Below are 8,015 nucleotides of genomic sequence, written 5' to 3'. Positions count from 1 at the left end.
CACATATAACGTAGCTTTTTAATGGTGAAAGAATTTTTTAAATCGGCCCAGTAGTTTTAAAGTTATTTCAATACATATAAAAATACAAATCGTTTCTCTTTATAATATTAGTATAGAACACGTAAGTGTCTTCCGTGAATATTGTTGTTTCTAGTTTCTGTCACTAATTACGACGACAGTACCTTTTTATATTCGGTTTTAAAAACGCACAATACAGGGTTAAGAAACGACATAATCACAAATGGTGATAATCATAAACACTCTATGTTATTACGGCTTAGGCTTAAATATTTTAATTAATAATTACAACAGTTTAAAAGGGTGTTAATTTGACATAATATCCATTAAATTTGATATACGAGTATCCTTAATTTTGTAGTATATAGATTTCAACGCTCTTTAAATTACTATGACCATCATAATAATAATAAAAAAATATCTTTAATAATACTGTTATTTAAAATAAATGAAGATGTTAAAACAATTGGACTGTTATGTTCAATAACAATAATATTCTCACTAATGTAATCAACGTAACGTATTCATATACAGGCACAGGTCTGGTTACTCGCTTTATGCTTTTGATTACACGATAATTTAGTATAAACTGCATTTATGTATGTAATTATGTAATGTCAAGATACCTATGTAATAGCTGATGTTGTAACTAACGGACAATTAAAAAATACTACGTTTAAATTGCTCGACAAAGCGGAATTAAAACGATAAGATTATCCTATGAATGTTTTTAAACGGTAATAACTGTTAGGCAATAGTTTAGTTGGTAATAAACATAGAACTTTACATATATTTCCAAATAAGATGACTAAAGTTTAACTAGTAAGCTAAAATAAAACTATATTTTTATTATTTCAGCAGATATTGTAAGTAACAAATAGTATTATGTGTGACGATTATCAAAAAGTCCTTAAAAAATCACGAATCAAATTAATCGTATTTCGTCGTTGTAGTTCAATAATACGGATGTCAAAAATAGCAACTTTTCAGGAGAGAAGAACTACATATAATGCACTGTTTGTGTACATAATTTTAGTTTTACTAGCTTTCGTCTCCTTCCGCGTGGAATTAAAAAATACAAAAGTGAGTAGCTTATGTGTTCTTCCAGACTATCCTCTACATCTATGCCAAATTTCATTGAAATCTGTTCAGCCGTTTAGGCTACAAACTCTAACAAATATCCATCTAAACTTCCGCATTTATAATATTAGTGTGAACTATGATTTAATGTAGAATTCATGTTTCTTATAGGCTGAAACGATGCGTCTTTCGATTCTCTAGCGAACGGCATCAAAATGTCAGAATCAGAATAGCCAAAAACTGACTTATGTGGTGTTAGAACTTCAACGACGATTTGTTTTTTTTGTAGTAAGCTAATAACGTTTGTAGCGAAAAGTAATTGAGACAATTTAATTGGCAGAATATATGTAGTGTATAGTTGTATTTAGAAGCCGTCTGGTTCACAGAGCACGTGAGTCTATTGATCTGAAGTCACTGAGGGGTCGGAACTTGACAGCGTACTTTTCGGCAATTCATATTGTCTTTGTTACCGTCTAGCAAAACAATAGAATGATTTTCTGCGATTTTAACGCTTTAGAGTGCGCGCACAACTTTGACTTAAATGTCACACAACTGTTTAGTCGCTTTGATTCCTATAAGCTTATATGGAGGTGACAACACTACTCGATTTTTAGTGTGCAACTAAACAATTTGCTGCGAAACAATGGACAATCGCACGACAGTTGTGCGATTGTTTAGTCAAAAGTGGGCACCCATTAATAGGAGTCATCTTTCACGTTGTACTATAAAAGAAAAGGGGGAGGAAGGGACTTATATTTGGCCGAAGAAGGGTATAAAAAACAAAAGAATACTTTACTGTAAATTTCATGTCAATTCCATATCTAATAACATGACCTAATGTTGATATACTCTAAAGAGGTTTTAATTACACTAATAGGCACACATCTCAACCATTGACTCGTCAACTTCAGTTAGCCCTGGTTTGAAAGATTTACGACATAAAATCGTAATTGACACGACCACTAACATGGTAAGCTAACCGCCTATCATTGATTTTAAAGGCCAACGTGTGGAAAAGTAGCTCCAGACGAATTAGAATTTTTAACTCTTTCCTTTTTGTATTACGGCGTTTGTTAGAATCTTGCAGATATAATAATATAGGTACGGTTTACGTATAGATAACACTTTAAAAAAAAGGTTCATTTCAAGGTTTCAAATTCTTTGAAGTTTATAAAAGTGTTTTAAAATAAAAACTCTGTAAATTTACAAATCTATCTAATAAGATTAAAAAACATATGAGCCTTACTGTAAAAAGCGCAAAAGTAACCTGAAATCGGTTTCATGCTGGCATTTCGCAAGCATTGTAGCGAACGTGTCGGGTCAACCATTATGGATGGTCTTTTAGATGTCTCACAAAGATAAATTACGTTGTTTCATCAATCTAAAATGCCAAATGGATAACGAAATATCAAATTTAAGCTTCCAATAAGCTTCCCATAAGTTTGTTTACGCAATATGCGTAGCTTCAAATGTTTACATTAATAAACGATCAATTTTAACATTTTACAAACAAAGCTCTAAAACGAGCACTTCTTATTTGGTATTTTAGTCTACATTAAATTAACGAGTTTTTATACGTATGACGCACTCTTTAACGTAACTACCGACCGAGATTGTAATATAAACACTACGGTAGTAGGTGTGTTTGAAGCTATTCAAAATCTTTACATTCCAGTAGATTTTTGTATAAAATTAAGAAGTTTTAAGACCTTAACTATAAGTAAATTTAATATTTGACTGCTTCCGACTCTTTCGTATTCAAAAAGCTACAATTCAGTGTCATACAACATAACCTGTTATATTTGATTGTAGCTATTTAGATATTTATAACGTTCAATAGCTGTTCCTAAACGTTTCGTTGACAATATCACTGCTCAAAGGACAGACAGGCAAAAAAGGCGACATGAATAAACGTTTATTGTTCTCCAAACTTCGATAGGAGTCCAGCATCCTGCGTCCTGCGCGTACAATGTGTAGTTTAAAATGATAAAAGATTATATGAGCATCGAATACTTACCGGATCGCTATATTTATTTTTCTCTTCACAGATGTCCAAAGCCCGCATTTGCGAGGAACGTAAGCCAGGATGGGAATCGCTCCGATACACGGTATAAATAGTGGGCACTCTCCGAAAATATACGGGTTATGAGTCGGTATGCACTTGTATGTTTTAAGTTGCGAGACAATGGCCCGTGACGCACGTATACAAACGCCTCGATCGGCGGCGCGCGGCGTACTGACTGGTCGCCGTATATTCGTATAGGTTATGTTGTGGGGGGCTCGGGTCGGAAGCACGGCGCGCCGCCGGGACGTCGGGCGAGGGACCGTGGCAGAAGGGCCGCAACCCGACGTCGACGCGTTTTTTGTCCCGTCTAATATTAGCAACAGTCTGTTCGAATCCTCTAACAGAGGGTTTTTACAGACTAAACGTTTACTCATATTGTACTCTCGTTTTATCTTTAAAAAACTAAGACGATTAATCGAAAAGGCAAATCTAGGGTAAACAAGTAGGATAAAGCTCAGATCTCCCCCTTATTGAAGTAGATTTACATTTGTAATTTTATTAAAAGGTTATCATTTCGTCAATTAATGATTTATTGTATTTTTTTACATATTTGTACATTTGCTATATACCATCTGAATTTACAATGTTTTTGCACATAATCTCACATAGTACGTCTATCGAGTTTGATTGTGGAGAAACCACGGATTGCACAATTCAGCAATATCTAATTCCAGCTTAAGTCGGCTATCAGACATCCGGAAGTACTGCCGACACAAGGAAGTAATTCGAGATCGTATTGCAAAATTTCCTTATCAACCTCTTGTTTGTGGCACGTATTGTTTCATTATTATCATACTTGTACTACAAATGCGAAAGTTTAGATGGATAAATGTTGAGTTTGTAAACTAAACTGGTGAGGTGGTGGTCAGATATCAAGGTGAATCAGTTTCTATGGTTGTAACCTGTTATGTTCCTTACATTGGTGACATTGAATTTCAAATGATTAAAATCGACTTTTTTAAATTTGATAATTGCTAATTCTGATCTACATTACGACATAGTTGAATATATATAAAATGTTGAAGAAATATTATTACTAAGTTGCCTAATAATTTAAATTTAAATGAGAATAAAGTTAAATAAAAAATGTTGCAACAGATATCGTAGATTTTAAACTTAAGAGATGACTTTTACTAACTTAAAATTTGAAATAAATGTACTTTCACATGACGTAGAAGAGTAAGTGCTTGTCCCACCAAATTATAAATTGTCTAATTCAATCCAACGTGTAAAATATGTGATGGAAATGTCGGATTTTGTTCCCTTATCTGACAGTGATGTCATTTTTAAACTATCTGAGCCTCTATCAGCCAGTGGTGGGACAGGCCCTAATTATCCATCGCTTTTTATGATAAAAGAAGAATAGATATATTGCGGCATTCTTTGATACTGTAGTCGATTCAATAACTAAATCAATTTCTGAATGTATTTTTAAAAGAGTTATCAGTGAAACGTAGTTTTAGGACACGATCGCATACCTGGCGTAAGCAATACTACCTGCTTAGTTTTAACATCTCAGAGTTTAGGTCAATGAATGATAAAAACATCCAAACGTCAAATAAATATCTAACATTACTATAAATGGATAAAATCTGTGCCAGGTATAAACATGCCGGAGATTAAATTTTAATCTCTTTTCACGTTTTTCTTTTAAGGGGATGACGGGATGGAAAAGGGGATTTGATAATGGAGGAGACGCATAGGAATGCGAAGTAGCCTGTTTATGTGGGTCTCCTCCTCCGTCGATTAAGGGTAGGCAACGCATCTGCAATTGCGGATGTCTATGGGCAGCGGTCGTTGCCCATTTTGGCGGATTCAAGTGGGCGGTTGCTCGTAATAAACGTTTTACGATTCCCAAGTACATATCTGTTATAAAGTTTAACATAAAGGTTAGCTAACCTAAACATCACTTTAACTTCTATACAATATCAGCGTATTTTTCAAACAATGCCACTAGATTATAAAATTTATCTCTCATTGTTCTGTAGGACCTTGGGCTGACGTTTTAGACGCGCTGACGACTATGCTAACACAAACAGATAAGTCACACGAGACTTACAAATGCTAAAGCAATTTTTGACAAACTTGGAATAGATGTAGAGCATAGTCTACAAGAATACTTAGGGCCTGTCCCACCAAATTGTAAATAATATATAACAGTATAGTATTCTGATAACAATCCAACGTGTAAAATTTGCTGTGGAAATATCGAATTTTGTTCCCTTATCTGACAGTGTCGTCATTTTTAAGCTATCTGAACCTCTAGCAGCCAGTGACGGGCCAGGCCCTTAGGCGGAATTACGGATCTCTAAGAATTCTTAGCAAATGACGTCACTGTATTTACAATGTAACGATTTTTGTACATGTTTCGCTTGTGTTACGAGGTCGGAGTCTATTTTTGTTCTGTGATGTACCGAGTGTAACAGAGCTTTATTAGCGCTATAGTAAATTATTAAACTAACAGCCGCTTCAAAAGAAACAGACGAATATCGATATGGTTTTTTTTAATTTCCTTGTACATACTTATAGCTCAAGTACATGTGGTAATGTCTCTTCCAATGTTTAACCTCTAACTAAGGAATCCGAATAAATGAAACATTTCCGATTATTTTCAAATCTATACTAGTCTATACTTATATTAAAATAAAGCGTAAACACACACTTCTTTGATACCTAAGACGTCAGCAATTACAGCATATTTTTGAATAATTATTTCTTTAATAAAAAGCCTCACACTTACGACACGCTTTACGCTATCTATTTTCAAATTAAACTAAGGGATCAGTAAATAAGAAAAAACCTTAATGTGTGAAAAGAACCATAAACTACAAGCCAACATTAAGAAAGAAAAGTTGTTATATTGTATAATTTCATATGAATGAAGCCACTTGGGAACAGCTAGTTCTCGATAAAAAAAAATAACTTAATAAGATTTCTACGCAGAAATAAAGCAAATAAAAGTAGGGTTAAACTACTTGCTAGGACAGTTCCAATTAACGAGTTTAACATGCGTGCTGTAACTTAACACGCAGAATATTTCACTTCAATAGTTTCTCATCGGCACACAGAGGTCGCTGTCTTACTTTTGTTTTATTTTCATTTACACGTCTAGACATCCACTATCTACAGGATTACTCACGTCTAACAAACCGTTAAGCGCAATTTTATTTATAACTGGTCCTTTATAAAAGAAATTTACTTTGTTGCCTTTAAATAAATCCGTAATTAATTGTAAATTTTACTATTATAATTGCTAATAAAGTTTAGATGGATGGATGTTTGTTACATTTTGTAGAATAAACTGCTAAACGGATGTCGATTAAAATTTGGAAAAGATATAGAGCGTAGTCTGGAAAAAAACATAGGCTACTTATACTTACTTTTGTTTACTTAATTCTAAGCAGATGGAATCGCGGGCAATAGCCAGTGGTACAAAAAATCCAATATATGACAAAAACTAACACATTTCAAAATCAATACAAAAAAAGGCAAAGGAACGGAAAACCGCAATTTTTATCAAGTATATTTGAATGGCCACATTTTTTTATTAATATAACTATTTTAACTATAGAGCGATAAGTTATCTAAACCGGCATAAGTGTAACTAAGTTACAATTGCTTAGTAGACATCCTTTTATGCCGTTTTCTATGTTCATGTAGCTTTTAAATATTTTCTAACTGATATAAATATATAAGTAGGACTCTAAATAGGACTTTCACTACCACAAAACTATATGAAATCTAAAATAAAACTACCTTAGAGATTGTAAAATAAATATGTAGCAAAAAGGTGTCAAACTCTGCTAATGCAGGGACGGCGCTTCTTCTGCGCTGGTTTTCAACTAGCTCCTTTAAACAAAAGTATTGACACAAGGGTGACTTAACCTAGAGAGACATTAAAAAGATAAATAAATAAAGAATTGTATAATAATAATACAATAAGATTACAATTTTTAAATAAAAAATAACCGATAGACAATCTCTCAACGAGTCTATATTAATATTATAAAATTTCAAAAACCGTTAAAAAGCTACGTTGTTAGTGAGTAACATAGGCTATGTTTTATATTATTTTTTAATTTGACGCAGACGGAGTCACTGGCGAAAGCTAGTTTGAATATCAAATTGAGATATTGCAAAACGATAGGTGTATGTCATATTTTCTACTAAAATATCTTATAGCTTTTACGTTCTGTGTGTTGAGCTTTGCAATTTTATTATGTTATCACATAAATATATGATATACGCTTAATAAGACAGCTACAAACCTGTAAACTTTAAAGCTAGATTACTCAAAATTTACGACCAAATTCTATTCAAGTTTTCAGGAAATGTAGTAAACCTTTTATGTTAATATTAATATGTTTTCTACAACGATATTTAGAGGCTTTATAAATGGTTCGTATACCTTTCTATTCATATTAAGTCATATGTCAGCAATAATTTTTTTATAATATATGTTCCGAATGAATGTATTTAAAATTTTGTTTTTAAATTTACAAAAAAATTGTTTATGTATATTTAAAATCGTAGTGACATAGTAAAAGTAGAGCTTTTTAAACAGTGAAAGAAGTTTTCAATTCGATCAAATATTACAAAGATTCTAGTACAATTAATTATTCTAATATAAGCTAAGCTAATATATTCTAAGCTAATATAATCTAACAGTGGTAGTGCCCGCTTTAACATCTTAGCACTGCAGGGCCGGCACGCCCGGTGTAATACCACGACCACACAGAAGACAAGCGTGAAATGGAAGCAATTCCGTGTTTCGTCTGATGAGTGTGGTGCCGGGGGCCTAATTTAAGTCCCTTTCTCTTTATCACCCTTTTCTTATAAGGAGAGGATGGGA

At 33.1% G+C, this 8,015-nt stretch overlaps 1 protein-coding gene across 1 annotated transcript in view; it reads right to left on the bottom strand.

Annotated features, from left to right (window-relative positions):
* Window positions 1-3,350, bottom strand: part of LOC106108020 (beta-1,4-glucuronyltransferase 1) — a 57,634-nt gene extending 54,284 nt beyond the window's left edge. Inside the window, exon 1 of the mRNA XM_013289086.1 lies at window positions 3,116-3,350. The gene's annotated coding sequence lies outside the window, so the exon portion shown is untranslated. The remainder of the gene's footprint in view (window positions 1-3,115) is intronic.
* Between the last annotated feature and the right edge of the window lie 4,665 nt (window positions 3,351-8,015).

This window comes from Papilio polytes, unplaced genomic scaffold (genome assembly GCF_000836215.1).
Source record: "Papilio polytes unplaced genomic scaffold, Ppol_1.0 DF821845.1, whole genome shotgun sequence".
In the NCBI taxonomy this organism is placed as follows: Eukaryota; Metazoa; Arthropoda; class Insecta; order Lepidoptera; family Papilionidae; genus Papilio; species Papilio polytes.
The sequence above is the reverse complement of the archived record's forward strand: the minus strand, read 5'-3'. Positions and strand labels throughout refer to the sequence as shown.